The sequence below is a fragment of the Melanaphis sacchari genome, unplaced genomic scaffold (assembly GCF_002803265.2).
Source record: "Melanaphis sacchari strain LSU unplaced genomic scaffold, SCAv2.0 Contig2_pilon_pilon, whole genome shotgun sequence".
Taxonomy (NCBI): domain Eukaryota; kingdom Metazoa; phylum Arthropoda; class Insecta; order Hemiptera; family Aphididae; genus Melanaphis; species Melanaphis sacchari.
The window spans coordinates 6,233,201-6,250,646 of record NW_020271173.1 but is presented as its reverse complement, the minus strand read 5'-3'; the positions used below and the strand labels follow the sequence as shown (position 1 = coordinate 6,250,646).

The window sequence follows — 17,446 nt, the reverse complement described above, 5'->3', positions numbered from 1 at the left end:
ATTGTACTTTACTTTTTACACAATATTTATAAAAACTTCTTTTTGAATAATCATCAACAATATTGAAAATAAATTTATTTTTATTATTATATTTATTAAAAAATGTATTTGAAATACAATAGAATATTTAATACATAAATTCATAATAAGTCTAATAATAAATGAATGGCTACATTTTTACAATTTATTAAAAAGTTTAATTCAATAAGGTTTTTATAAGTGTGTGAGATACCTGGATTATGGGTATTTTTAATTAATGTAATACTATATTAAATAAACTTCAGATCTACTGAGAAATTTAATTGCTAGAACTTAATTTACTTAAATATGTGAATAACCCATTTCAATATATTTCATTAGACTCATATTTCGAAAAGAAAGTTTCCTTAAACTCATTAATTTACCATCATTATAATTATTGTGCATTAATTATGTGTTTAATATTATATTTGTCTACACTTAAAAAATCTAGATCTCTTATGGTAATTGTTTTCACAAATACAATTTTATTGAAAAATGCGGAAGTTTAATTTAAAATTAAATAATTATAGTTTATAGGTATATTGCTATACGTATTATCTAAGATTGAATAAAAATATCCAACTAACTTTTAAAACCTTCAAATAAATTATTCTTTTAAAACAAAAAACTAAAATAAATATTTTTATAATATTATATCGAATAATTTAGTATAAGGAAAAACTTTTTATTATTTTGAATTTTTAACTACTATTTTGTCATATTATTTTATTATTAATAATATCTGTATTATATAAAAAGAAACAATAACGGACTGTATTAATATATTAAATTAGTTATATAAGTTATTTAATTCTAAGTCTCACGAATAAATTTAAAATGTTGTATAAATCAGTTAAAAATTAAAATATGCAAACAAAAGTATAGACCAAGACAAAGCTCTTACCTTTAGATTAAAAATAGACAAATTAAGTTTAATATTAAACCTAACAACATAAATTTGAATAAAAAAAATTTCATATTTTTATTTTGTAGTTAAAATATTTAAATCTCTTTAAAAAAATAATTTGATTTTACATAATCATTATTACTTCAAAATTTGTATCATAATATTACAAGATTAGATTTATTCAACCACTTTTATTTTAAGTAAAAAATTAATTTTTCTTCAACATTATTTTAATACATTATACTGTTATTAATTCTACAATTGGTTAATGGTCTGAATGTATTACTTAGTGACCATTAGGTTCAATACATTTAAATTATAATAGAAATGATTTATGAGAGGGTTCTTAAAGTTTTTTTTTTTAACGAAATAGTTATGGTTGGATAATTCATTATACACGGAAGTATTATTACGTTAGTTTGTTCATTTTGTTTTAAATTTAACAATTCTATTTAATAAGTATTAACAGTCTATGCAGTAATAGTTATATACATTTAAAATTATTCATATATTTTTACTTTTACATTTTATATTTAAATATGGTATTTGACCATGCCCAAATACCAGACGTAGATTTTATTTTATTTATCTAAATTAAACTTTTATATTCTGGAGTTATTGGATAATCAAAAGATACTAATTGACGAATGTTTAAACAATGAAATAAATCACCTGGAATGTACATGGAATTTAAAATACCTTATAGCATTCTCTGATTTGCTTTTACAATTAAGTTGATATTAATATTTAATGTCAAATGTTTGAGCATAGGTATTAATATTCTAAATTCCTTAAATGCTTAAAATTGAATTATTTTGTTATAATATATTCTTATTTTTCATTCTACCAAAATATATTTCGTTTTCTGTTGGGTATTTAATAAATTTTATTTACGCATATGGTTAATCCATTTTTCTTGACGTTTTTCTTTCAAAGTTTATGATGTTTGGAATTAGTGTGATAATATGTGGATATTAATAATATGGTTATACGGTGCGATCTCTGAATCTATTTCTGTGAATACAAGGATAAGGAAAAGTTATGTGTCCGGATAAAACGCTACATTCGAGCAACAGGTCCGTATAAATTATACACATTTAAAAAATTTGTAGAGTGCAAACAAGATAAGGCTATTGTTGTAATAGGATGTTTGAGAAAATATGCCCTTAGAGGCGGCAGTAAAACACGACTCGTGCAGGCAGGTCACCTGCAAACTCAGTGGTGTGTACTCGACTTAATATGTGTATATATATATATATATATATACACATTATATATATACATATATTTGACACCCTTCTGCAGTTTCGCAGATACTATCAACAGCGGTAAAGCAATGGCGGTGGGTGACAGAGGGTGGCGGCGGCAGCAGCGGCAACTTGTGTATTGATTAACAACAATTGCTCAACGGCGCGGCGGCCATAGAACGCTCCGAATACATCTATACACAGTTACAGTCTCCACCTTGATCACACTTATGCTTATCTCTGTAGCCTATATTTGTATGTGAAATATTACCCAATTTATTATATGCACAATTAATAATATTGTGTACACATCATTGCATGTTTTGAACATTTGTCTTGTAGAGTTACAAGGAAAAATGAAACATAATATTATTGATATAAAACGCAAACACACTACTGCCAGTCGTTACACGACACATACCGATTTACGGTAAACGATATCGTACCCGTTTACGATTTGGGGGAGGGGGATTAGGAATAATTGAATACGATTGGTTACTGACAACGGTGGTAACGGTAGATGGAACGCGATAAAGAAGATATATAAGTGAGAGATTTTGGCCAAGGCTAAGGACAAAGAGGTTTTAATGAAAATGGATTTGGTCCAAAAGCATTTAATTTCCGTCATCATAGCCACCATAGCCGTTATTTTACGATCTTTCAATTTGAACTCATTTGATTGTACGAGTTGAAGACTTGTGCCAAGAAACACGTTTTGTCGTCAATTGAATTATTCAAAACTCCCGGAAAATAAATCTCCATGTCTCAAATTTTGGAAAAAAACAATATCCTATTAACAGTTTTTTAAACCTCTCTTTAAAAATATATTTCTTGTTAAATTTCACAACATTAACTCAATAACACGTTTCCATTTTAAATTTACATATTTTATTTTTATTATTGTGTATTTTTGACTAAGTGTATAGAAAAATAAAAGCCCAGAGAAATTAAATATGTAAAAAAAATATTTAAATGAAGTATTATAAACCTAACACTTGATGTGTTCAGATATTCTCTTTTTTTCTTCATAAAAAACTCATTATCTTAATTAAAAAGAGTACAATTTCCGTAATTAAATAAACTTATTTAGTTGTAGTAAACTCTATCCTTATTATTTACTAATTTGTTCTTAATTATTAAATTACATTTATAATACTAACACTACGCATAAAATTATTTACTTGATGCAAATATTTTGATTAACTAGATATATTATTCTTGATCTAATCTAGTGGCTAGCTCAAAAGTCAATAAAAACTTGAGCTCATAGTGGTTCCACCAGAAAATCAGGCTTAGTGAAATTACCTTATTTCTAAATGGGTTTTTTTTTTAAACTAAAATCATCAAGCTTCTAAATGTAAATAGTATGTCAATAATATATAACGAATAACAATTGTACAATTTATTATCGGTATACATTTTTTAATCATTGTTCTCATTTAGCATTGTAAAATAATTAAAATAGTACACAAATACGTATTTGCAGTGTTTTATTCATTAGAAAAAATGTATTTTAATACTTTAATTTTTTTATTTGGTATATCATAAATTTCTGTAAAGCGATCGACGTTTTATATTCTGAATTTGTTTAGGCACACATTTTAGTTAAGGATTCCCGATATTAAGATTACAATATATCATAGAACAATAGTAAAAATATTTTATATTTTTCGTTTGATATTCTGAATACAATTTGTAAAAAATATTCAAGTATTTATTTTGAATATTCGTTTTTAAACAATATTTTACTTATTTATATCATATAGTTTATTCTTACCTAGAGAAATGAAATATGCTAATATTTAGATATAATATTTTACATCAATATGAAATCGTTCTCAGAATTTATTTGATTTTTGAACTGAGATTTCATTGTCTAAACGTTGTCACAATGAATTTGTATGCTATTTTATTTTTATACGAGAATAAATAAGTATCAAAAATATTACTGGGCCTAATTGAGAAAAACTCGTATAAAGGCCTAGGGATATCTTAGTTTCAACTATTCATAATAATATAGGTATACATTAAGTTAAGAAATAAAAAAAATGTTTTTAATAATATTTATATTAGGCACATAATTTAACATTATTATAATATTTGAGCATTCAATTTATTTAGTATCATAAAGTTGTGAATTAATTAAACTCAGTTTTAAGATTATTGTAATGTAAACTCAGTTATTTATGTATAGAAACTGTATAATGTATAAATTATTTTGGAAAACAAAATAAATTACTTATTTGTATTATCTTTTTATAAATAATAAATAAACACGTTTTTCATTCACTACCATAAGAAAAGGAAATGATACTGAAAAGTTATCGATTAAAGAAGAAATAAAGTTTAAACCCTAGTTTGTATTCGTATATACTTTAGTAATCTACATATTATTTAAAAATTAAAATTAAATATGGACAAAATAGCAAAGAAATAACCTAAACTAAATTTTACTCAACTCCATACAAACAAAATATGATAATATGTATGAAGTCATATATCTCTACCTAACATGAAAACTCAAACTACTATAAATTAATCGGCTACACTTCGGATTCGGGACAAGACCAAGTACTGTGATTACTCAAAATAAAATAATAATTCGCAATAGATACTGAAACTACTTAATATAAGAAACAAACATATGAAAATCGTTATGTGTCTTGATCAAACACCTGAATTGCCTATTACCGCAGTACTCACGTTCTTAAATATTATTTACAATGTGCTACTTCAGCTCATTTGCTTCATTGGCCTATACTACGAATATGGTACCGTTTTTTTGACAAAATTATTATTATTTTATTCTATAAGTACTAAATTGGTTGACGCATACAATTCCCCTCGTGTAAAAATAAATATATCCTCGTTTTTTCAAATCTAAGCCTATGAAATTAAATGTATGCAATTATAATGCAAAACCTAAAAGAGAAAAAATAATATTAAATACAGTTTTTTCATCTCTCATTCTAGCTATTTATGAGTATACGTATACATGTAATACTATACATAAATTATCTGAGAATTTTGTATGTATGATATATTTCAAAAGAGTATTAGTTTAATTTTTTTCTTGACATATAGAAATGCGTCGACAATGGGTAGAGGTGGGTGGTCACAATATCAGCTTATAGATAAATACTACTTGCCTGATTGATAGTTATACATGTAGAAAACTAAATATGGATGATAAAATTACTTATACATAAATATATATGTGTTTTATTTTTATCCGGGAGAGGAAATATTTTTGGAAAGGATAAAATTTATAATTTTCTCAAAACCTTCTCTATTTTTTTATTTTCAGAATTTTATTTTTCTTCTATGTTTGGTACACGTGTCGTAAGTTATCTACCAGTGTACGTATACTATCTACAAAAAAATGACCATTTTTGTAGTATGCTGAAAAACTGTATACTTAACTTACCTAAACATTTTTATTTGAGCTTAAAGTTTTACAGTAGGCATTGAAATTGTCATCTTCTTATACGAATGTACCTTTTATGTCTCTTAAAAAACTTTCTAATACATTGGTCGGATGGATTGAATGCTACCATTATTCCTATAATTTCCTTTTGAGTAGGTTTGTTGTTCCACGTGATCTTTTATTACATTTTACTTTTACGTTTAACAAGCACTGAAGACAAACTAGACGACGAAGCTTATACGAATCCAATCGTAACAATAGTTGTTAATGTATTAAAAATAGAATGGGAAAATGTATAGACAACTTTATTAATGTACACAGCATAATTAGGTTATGCACTGTGTTTATTTAAGTTAAATGGGATTTCTCTTTTTTTAAGTCAGTTCAAATTGAATTCATTTTTTTGATATTTTTGTTTGATTTCTTCGCGCTGAGTGCAATTTTAAATTTGTTATAAAAATTAATTTGATACCATTTTTTCTTTCTTTCGGCTTTTTTTGTTTGCTGTGAACACCACAAGGATTATACAAAATTTAGTTTTGTTTATCTGGTGATTTTTGATATTATAATAGGTTTATATCATTTTTTTTTTTTTTTTTTTTTATTATTGAAAAATATAGAAAAGCTAGACGTAGAAAAGAAAAAAGAGCTTAACAAAAAAATATAAAAATTGTATAAGTATATTCTTATTACTAAAATAATATAATTACTCAATAGTTCATATAGTTGCAAGGAAAGGCTATTTTTATTTATCTAGAGTGACTGTGATTTAATTTAAGTTCTTCTATTTTTGTTATGTTTGATATTTATTTTTTTTATACTTGAGATAGGTTATTTTTAATTTTATAAACCTTGATAGAATTTTATGTAGTTTAAATGAATATTTCTTTCATGGTTTATAGTTTATACATTTTAGGATAACCGATATTAAAATATATATTATTTCTCAGATACCTTGAATTGTATTTTTCTGGTTATATAATTTGTTTTTTTTTTTTTTCTGATAAATTTAAAAAAATATCTTTTAATGGTTTCATTTTATTTTCAGTGATATTAGTATATATATTCAATTCTGTTGCTAAGTTTTTTAGATCTTTATGGTCTGACACAAAAGCATTTTTAAATTAATTGTTAAATTGTTGATCTAACATTTTTTCATTAGTATAAAAGGTTTTTAATTGTTTTTCTGTTACGACATTACATCAGAAATGGTTTTAGTTCCCAAAAAAATTGAATTCATCTTTTAAATCTTCTATTTAACAGATCTTTATTTATTATGCCTAACATTTTTATATCGCTTTTTCTTATGTTTTTATTAATGGAGGTTAATTTATCTAGAGTTTGGTTCGTGTTTGTATTTTCTCAATAGTTTTCAATCCCCCAGTTATTTTAATGTTTTCTGAATTATCGTCTGGGTGGTCGTCTGCAATTCCTGTGTGTAGATTAAAAGAATGCTCTTATCATATAATATGACCTCTGCTACATCGTCAAAAAAGCCTTCGGGAGATACACTTATAGCTATATCTTCTTCAGAGATAGCATTGATATGTACTGCACCGACTGTGGATGTTTTTAAAAACATATAGAACTAAAGACCGTAATAAACATACGTCTTGTATAACATTTTCCAGAAGGTTAGATTTGTTAAGTGTATTTTATTTGTTTTCTATGTTTGATATCTTTATTTCACAAAAAGATTTTATTCTTTGTAAATGTATAGTTTTTTTTCCGTTTAAAATTAATTCTGCTTTATAGTTAACATCAGATAGATTTTCAAAAGAGTAAAGAGAACTCTGTATTTACTTACTACTTTTCTTAATTTCTTTTTAAATCAAATTTATAAAGACTTTTTTTACCCGGTTGAAATTAATATTTTTATGATTTTCGTCAAATTGCTTTTTTTTGAACAGCTTGTTTATTTAAAACATTTTAAGTATAGTGTCTATGTTCTAATCTTTTGAAGTTGTTTTAGGAATTTATTAAAATAAAACAATTTGTCTTCTAGAGTTATTTTGCTATCTCAAGGTTGATTTTCTAAAATGAGCTTACTTTTAATCTCAAATTTAGCTTATATTATAAGTTAAAATGATCATTTTGAAATAGAACGACCACTTAACGGTCTTTCTGATTTTCGTTTACGTGATGCGATAAACTATTAAAAAAAAATTTGTTCATAAGTTCAGCATACTATTTTTTTATGGATGGTAACCGCTAGAGAAAATTTGCGTAATGTCTAATTTTTTACACGCATAATCTATCCCTTTGTTTTTGAAATGAGTGTTTTTATTGCTACAAAAGTATTCATGTACTCTTTAGGATGTAATTAATTCCATTAGAAAACTTATTGGTGCTGTTCCGTTAACATTTTTAACCGCCTTTTCGAAACATAATTTTATAGAATTACGAGAAACAACAATAAGCCGTTTTTTCCTCTAGAAATGGGTAGTTACTCTAAATAGTTAAATATCATTGTTTATAATAGTTTTTCTGAAATCAAAGGTATTGGTTGTGGTAATCCCATGGCCTTTATCTGTTGAATTTTTTATCATTTAATAAGAAATTCGAGCTTTTGAAAAATCTGTGGTGTCTTTAATTATTGTGGGTCAATAATATTTTTGTTTTAGTTTAGCTAAGGTTTTTGTAATTCCGAAGTGTCTACTGAAATCTGATTTGTGGTAAAATTTTAGAATAGTGTTAATTAAACTTTTAAATACCATCAACAGCTTATTTGACTCGAGGGATGTCCAATTTTTAAAATATAGTAATATTTCTGTGTTATTAAGTATTTTTAGATTTTTTGTAAAATTAATTTTTTTCAACTGCCAATAATTATGATAAAATTAAATTATTGCAAAATTCGTCTTTAAATTGTTGTATTTTTAGTGTCTCAGATTGTATTGATTCGAAACAAATTTCAAATTTTATAGTGTTAGCTTTGATTTTGTCTTTTTATTTTTCATCTAATATGCATGTGCTTTTTATTGTGTTAACGGAGTAATGTAAAAGATAATCTGTCATAGTGTTCCATGAACCGGGTCGATATTTTATTTTTAAATTAAATTCTATAAATTTAGTTTATGGTTTTATACAAATAATCGCTAAAAACGTTACTTATTATTTTTTGAAAAATTGATGTTGAATTTTTAAATTTTTGCAGAATTCTTTTAAAATTAAATAATTCAAAATCCATAATAATTCTTTTTTATTTCAGCCCTTTTGTTTTATCAGAAATTAAAAAATCTTGGGCCAAGTCTAGAGTAGAGTAAAATTTAGTCCCTTCTAAACTTCTAAAGAGGTCTTATGATCGTGGTATTGAGTGTTTATCAGCTACAGTTTTGTTATTAGGTTTTCTATAGTCTACCAAGAATCGGTATTCAACTTTTATTTTTTAGGATTATGAATACAGGTGCCACGTAATTGCTTTTACTTGATTCAATCATGTCTGCATCTATCATTTGGTCAATTAATGTTTTTAGAACATCTCTTTGTGATAGGGAAACTCTAAATTATGACTGAAAAAATATAGCTTTATCTGATTTGAGTTAAATTTCACATGGTTTTATATTAGCTTAAGTTATATTTAGTAGGTCTAATTTAAATAATTGTTTATAGTTATAAATCAATTTTTAGGCTTCTTTACGTTGTTTATTGTTTAGTTCTTATATATTTTTATTACAATTCTTTGTTTATTAGTGAATCATTAATAATTTCATTACCATCTTATTGTTACTTAGTTGGTATATATAGTTTTAATGTTTATTTCTACTAATTCTTTTTTTATATTTAGAATATCTATTTTCATTCTCTTGGAAATATTATTTTAAATATTTGAAAAATTGTATAAAGTTGTTCCGTCTTTATTATTAATAATGGATTATTTTAACGTTAAAAATTAGTTTTTACTTAATCATTAAATTGGTTTTATTACGTAACTTGAATCTAGAATATTATTTAAGTTTATGTTGAAGCTTTTAATATTTATTTGTTTTTTAGCGGTAGTTTTTATTGTAATTTGATACGATTTTTTTAATTAATTTTTGTTCGTCATTTATTTTTATTATATTCTATTCTATTTTTTGTTATTAGTATTGGTTTGCATTTAATATTTATATTATTGTTCATCTATAAGTATTATGATATTGTTATCTTTAAAATTTATAACTAAATAATTATTTTTTATTTTAACCATTAATTTTGTTTTGTCTGCTTTTGTAATAACAAATTTTTCTTTGTTTTTTTATGTGTTTAATATTATTAATTAAAGAAAAATCTATACATAAAATATTTGACCCGGTGTCTATTATTGCATATTTTTCAATACCTTAGTGTTTTACTATTATTGATTATACTTTTGTATTGTATGTTTGTTTACATAAGTGCAGATATATTTATTAATAGTCTTTGGTTGTTAATAATTGTGTTATTTAAATAATTGTCTTAGGTTCATTAGTTTCAATTGTTGAACTATAATTTTCATTAATAGGACATATGTGTATACATATATATATATTTTAATTTTTATAAAGATATTTTGAAATATAAATTTGATCATAATGGAAACGATATTCCATTTTTTATTGTCTGAGCCTGAATATATTTCGGGAAAAACTAAGTTTTTTATTTTATTTTTTACACAAAATTAATTTATGTTTTCTATGGTTCTAAAAATATTAGAAAACTTAGGTTTATGTATGTAGTTGTCTTTTTTTATAATATATATATAGTAACTATTAGTCGTCTGAGCTTATGTAGGCTATTTCGTAAACATTTTTATTTCGATTAATTATTTTTTTTTAAGTTATTAAATTTTAACGATATTTCCTGTGATATTGTAAGACATTTTCTGAAGCAGTGACCTATTGCCCAATTTTCGTCCAGTAAAAAAAATGACTTTTGTTATTTCTAAATAGTTGTATGCTCGTGTTGCTGTAGCTTTCATATTATTGCTGAGATAATGTTTTGAAATTTCGTTTCTGGTTCCGGTTTTAAATAAATAGTTTCGCTTATATCTAGGTTTTTATTAACAATGGTTTTATTTAATTTTTGGTCATACCATTTTTGAATAAAATTTATACAATTATTTCTCTTTTTCATTTTATCTCATTGGAAGTTATATTTTAAGTTCGTAAATGTTTTTCCAATTTAGATGCTCTGATTTTTTTTTCTAACTCGGACCCTAATTGTTATTTTAAATATTTATAACTGTCTGCATAGTGTCCTCTTTCATTATATCTATAGCAAGTAACTCTTTCAGATTATTTTCTATAGAGTTCTTCCCTATATTTTCCTGGAATTCTATCTCGAATAATTTTTCTGCTATATTGCTGGTTATTTTTGCGACGTTTTTTTATCATCATTGCTTTTAATACCGTGGTTATAATTTTCTCTTGTTTCCTTGTTTTAATTTCTCTCTATTTATACGACATAAAATCTTTGTTATACTTCTGTCTCTACTATTTTTCCTAAAACTGTCATAGTTGTTCTTTTTTTCTCTTGAGTATGATCCAAAGCAATTACTGTCTCTCCTATTTAATCTATAATAACTATTATTCGGCCAGCCTAGATGGTAAGAGTTATAATCTCTTTTATTAATATCTCTCTTTTATTTCATCTCTCCTATAAAGATAAAGATTTTTCTTTCGATATTCGAATATTTCGTTGTAGTTGTCTCTTTTCCGATTATAAATCCGTACTTTGTTTTTATTATTATGGTAATTATTATTAATTTGTTTATTATTGTCATCAAAATTTATTTTATCTATTTTTTCTAATATTTTTTTCTATGTCATCACATAATTTATTAATATATTTTTTTATACTATCGATCTCTGTCCTCTAATTTCCTTCTCAATTCTTTGTTCTCAGTACCTACATGTATTTCTTATTTTTTGGTCTACTTCTATCTAACCTAACCTGTTAATTTACAATTTCTGTATAATCACTTACATCATCTTTTCTATTTTTTACTCTGAACTGCATGAGATCAATTTTTTTTTTAGTTTTATATTAAGATTTTTAAGTTATTATTGCATCGAGATTTATTGTAAAATATTATCCTTTACATCTTTTAAAATATACTTGCAATATATTTTTTCACCCATGTGCTTATTTACCTGTCTACATAATTTCTCTATCTCAGATAGTAAAAAATACAAACAAATACTTTTAATTAAACCAATTAAAACACAAACTAAAATACGAACACAAATATTAAGGTAAAATAAATTTGGATAGTAGATTACGAATTAAATTTGGTACTACTGCCTTATACCTATCTTCCAATGGTACACCTTTATCTAACTTGAGAATTTAAACGACCATAAATTAATCGGTTACACATCGGACTCGGAATTAGACTAAGTACTGTGGTTACTTGAAATAAAATTATAATTCGCACTAGGTACTGAAACTATTTATTAAAACAGACAAACATACGAAAATGCGAGTTTCTTGGAAACGCAAGACATATAACGTGTCTCAATTTAAAACTTGTATCGTGGTACTCACGTTCTTAAATATTATTTGCAAAGTGCTGTTTCCTTAGCTCATTTGGTTCATTGACTTATACTACGAGTATTAAACTATTTTTTTTAAAATATCATTATTATTACTATTATTATTTTATGTACCAAATTGGTTGAAAATTTTCAATACTATACATTTTAATGCAATATTATTCAATCGATATTGTTTGAAAGAATAAGGATACGTGAAGCTCGTATTTTTTTTATTCTGTTTATTAAATATTTTTAGAATTTAAATTTATCATAAAAAAGATGTATGAAAACATTAGTTATAAAAATTATGTATTGACAATAGTATATAATATAATATGAATGATCATCTATATTAAAATAATAATATACTGAAACACTAAAAAAAAAAACTAAAAATTTGTGTGTTTTTAGTGAATGCTTAAGACGATGACACAAGTAATCCCAATAAACCATAAGGCATAGATCATCACTGTTTTTTTTAAATGTTTATGATGAATGTTATAATATTATTTTAATTAAATTGTCACCTAGTGTAATATATTGTACGCTTAAATATTTATATGATTATCTTCTTGCTCAGTTAAACTTAACTTTTTTGAAATATTAAAAATTGCGCAGTTAACCATACTGAAAACATACATTTTTATTTCAACAATAAATATTTTTTTCTATGTTTTTGAGAAATCAATAGACTCTTTCCCATAATTACATGACCTTTACATGACGTCATCTTAATCAAAAATGGTTAACATTTTTTATAAGAACTATAACTTTGTATCATATAAATTTGATTACTTTGATTATTATTTTTTAAATTATACCAAAATAATCAAAATTAAGTAGAAACTTATAACGAATTAAAATGGATTTACTATAAAATTAATTTTTATTTTTTACCTATAATTTTGCGATTTTCTGAAAGCCAAAGCTAATCATTTAAAAAAAGTCTACCTATTATTTTTGTTTAATTCATAATGTATATAGGACATATATGCGGTGCATATAGCTGCAATTATTGGAACTTTTCTCCTAAACTAAAAATTGATGGGCATAAAATTCAAAATAATATAAAATCATAGAATCAATGTTACGTTTTATGCATTATAGAATATTTGTTTTAGTCGGAATCAACAATTGTAATCAATTTATTTATATATGTTTTTTGTTAACAATGACATTAAAAAACTCAGTATACCTAATATTACACATTTTGACTTTGATAACCGATTAAATTAGTTCATGTAAATTATTACCATCGTGGGTAACTGCTGTGCTTACAATAATTAATAATTATTGTTTAACAATTGGTACATCAATTATTACCCTTTAGAACTATTTCAAACTCGTGGTTTTAATTTTACCCAAGGGCCCAAATAACTGCATATATTTACAAAATATATTATACATATTTAATATTATACAAAATCTATAATATATTGCTAAAATAAAAATAAATTAATTTAATTATTATTATCTAATAAATCTAATAATATCGAATCAAGATATTTTCTTTTGGAGGTATATAGATTATAAATGTTGCATTGAACTTAAACCGGAAAAAATATTTTGAAAATAGTCAAATGAATATTAAAAAGAATTTTAATTATAATTAAGAATTATAATTTGTATACTTTCACGACATTCTTTTTAGTTCAAAAATGTTTATAATTTACATTGTTATTAGCTACTTATAATCATTGTTAAAACATATTAATACAATTTTGTAAACTTTTACGACAGTACGATAACAGTATTGATTTTTATAATTATTCAACTGAATAAATTAAAGTAATTGCGTGAAAGTTAATAGTTAGGTAAGTTAGGTTGTCTTAAAGTTAGATGATGTATTATATATTATTTTGTATTAAAAATTGTCCATGTCATATAGAAAAATATTAAAAGACATTAACGTATAAAAAACGTAGAAATATTTTATTTTTTTTTTTTTTTTTGAGCAAATATATTTTTAAAAGTAGATGTAACAATACAAAATAATAAATAATATCAAAGTAAAATAGTTTATTTTTAAATTTTAACAAAAATATGAAATATTAATTTGACCACTTAGTTAATTTGATTTAATAATTGAAGTAAAAAATATAAAAAATAATAATAATAATACTAATAATAAACTGTAATAGTAATAAAACTGGATATTAAATATATTATTTATTAGATTCGTGTTTTCGTATCATGTTTCAAGACTACGCTATACGATGGCAATACATTAATATCCGGATATATAGCCACGGGTAGATGAGCTGTAGAATATTCTTCCGCTCCATAAAGTTATACCATTATTTTCTTACATAGAATTAAAGTAACGAAACCTTTATTCAATTTAAACTGAAATATTTCATAAGTCAAATTACGAGTACTTGAACTTGTTGGTCGACAAAATAAATGTAAGTTGAATTATTTTTTTGGCTTTATTTTTATTTACTTTTCTTTGGTAAAATTACGATGTGAAGGACGTTACATTATTTCTATACTTTAAAGTATAGATCTAGTATAGCTCATGGATCGTCCATGCGAGTAAGCGCTTCGTACGCCTTCAATGACATATGTTAACCGTCAGGGCATATAGATAGAAACTATATAACACTTTAGGTATAAAATTAAAATATCATTCGTATACAATTCGTATACATTATATTCAATAATACTTTACTTAATAAAATAACCGATTTTTTATCACATACTATTGTATTTTAATTTTAGATAAGAAGCAGAACGATGAATTTATTGATTTAACAATGAAATGTCTTTTTCGCAGCTAACAAATTGGATCCCAGGATCTTTTTTCATACAAATTGCATCCTGATAAAATGTATATAACTCCACTAATTGCATTCAATTTCGATATTGATAAGTTATTTGATAATTCCTCGAGAATTAATTTTGATAGCTTATCATATAGATCATCTATTGCCTTGCGTTTCATATTATTACTTAATTTTTGTCCGTTTGATCTTTTAATCGAACAACTTGCATGCTTATGCTCACTAGCACACTTAATATTTTATTTTTACAATATACCTTAATTGATGACTTGCATGTTTTTATGAAAAACATCCAACATTGCATATCATTTATTAAAAACATTTGAAAACAGAATAACGCATGATGGTTAATGACACATAATCGAAACATAACTAACCTCTGTATACATTTATTTCATAAGTTTTAAAGTATTATTCAATAGATAATAATTATAATTCTCATACTAATAACTGATATATATATATTCATATAGCAATAGATAATTGAATTTTAAAGACAAACTTGTAAATTTAATACAAGGCTCCTATAAATTATTTCAACGACACTTAAACATTTTTGAAAATACATAATCAACATTTTTTTATAAAGTTTGAAATTCAAATTTTTTAAAAATGATAACAAAAAATTGAAAATTATTTTGTATTGTTTTAAGTTTATTACATTTTTTATTTAAAATCTATCTCTGTTCAAAATTGTTTTTTTGTATGCAATGATTTATCATTGATTTACAATTTAATACATTCATTATAATTACCTGATTACTTAATGACTATACCTACTGAATTATAAAGTGCTTATCTACTTGTTTAATGTCAGGTATTTATTATTAATGTTTTAGAATTTTAAAGTTATATAAAAAAATTAATTATTCAACAAAGACGAAAATTTATTTTAAATAGATAATTATAACAAGTTAGTTTAATCGTAGTAAATTACTTCATAAATATAAATTGATTATATTTTCTATGTAGTTAAAAAAAAAAAAAATCTGGAGTTTTTAAACACATATTTTTACTTTAAATATTTTTTTGGAGGATTATAATTTAAACACACAATTCACCTATACGAATCTAATGCTTTTTGTTTACATAAAAAAAACACTTAATCCTGATGGCTTATCCCACTAGATTTAAAACCAAAAAAAGAGAGTTAAAAAAGTAGTATAACGGGTTACACGCATTAACTGAAATGTGTGTGATATTTTTGAGATTTTCGTTAAATAAGTATAAGTAATAAGTATGTATATAAATTGATAAATTTTTAAAATTAATTTTAACGTATTTTATAAAAATGTTTGTATATAAATTAATAATGAGATTTTATTAGAATATTTTGTATTCTATACTGCAAAAATTCTATTTTAATTTATAATCCAAACAAAATATAATAATTACATTATTTTATTATTCAGTTAACTTTACTATATGCATGTTACGTCAACTGAGTATATTGAAGTTAGGAACATCATAAATTTATAACGTCTATCGTCGTATATTTTTAGTTAAAATTTAAGTTTTAAAAAGATGTGTTAAATTTCAAACAACCATAATTTATAATTGTTTGCTAAAAAAAACTACGACAGAGAGTCTTAAGTATATTATGCATCGCTATATGTAATACTTTTAAACTTTTCATTTTTATTTTTTTTTTATTTCAAATATTCATGGCTTTTGCTTCGCATATATTACCAGATAAAAAATATATAAAAATGAATTTCTTTATTTATGGTTCAACGTTGATTATATTTTAAGTAATAATAAAGTTCTTATTTTTATCGATTTGGTGAGCTTTCAAAACATAATATATAAACTCTAGAATAAAAAAGAAAACATGAATAATGAAGGGTATTAAATACATAGCTGTGTATTTATTATTTGTTATACGTTAAAAAATATATACTAGATAGAATATAATATTATTTAAAGTTATTTATAAGTACTTCAACAAATACAATAGGTACTTATATTTATTTGTTGATAAGTTTATCAAAAATTATACTTTTACTTATTTTTCATCTTATTTTAAATTTCAAAATATTTTATAAGATTATTGTCATTTAAAAAAAGTATCTATTTATAGAATAGTACCAATTATTTTAAATTGGATTTATTTATTAAATGATTCAACTGATTCAATTGATATTAGCATATTTAATATAAATTATTATAAAATAAAATAAACCACACCAATGTATCAATATTATATCTTTAGAAAATTGTATGTATCTGTTTAAATTTGTATGATTTCCTAATATTTTAATTTTGCAATTGAATTACAGTTATCACATGAAATTAACTTAAATTATTTTTTTTTTAATGTGTATTTATATGATAACACGAAATTTAAATCATTATATTATTGTAAACAATGTTTTAAATAAAATATTATACTGAAACATAGGTATAATTATATCGATTGAATAAATTATAACGTATGTTTATATTTAAATTCATCATTTATCCGTTCCATAAGATTGAGGACAAAATAATTAGGTTTATAATTATAGGTATACGTTTTCATTCAACTTCTATTGTATAAGAAGTAAAAATATAACAATTGGCTT

At 23.5% G+C, this 17,446-nt stretch overlaps 1 protein-coding gene across 1 annotated transcript in view; it reads left to right on the top strand.

Annotated features, from left to right (window-relative positions):
* Positions 1 to 17,446, top strand: part of LOC112595959 (pikachurin-like) — a 73,023-nt gene that overhangs the window by 4,937 nt on the left and 50,640 nt on the right. The gene's annotated exons all lie outside the window — the stretch shown is intronic.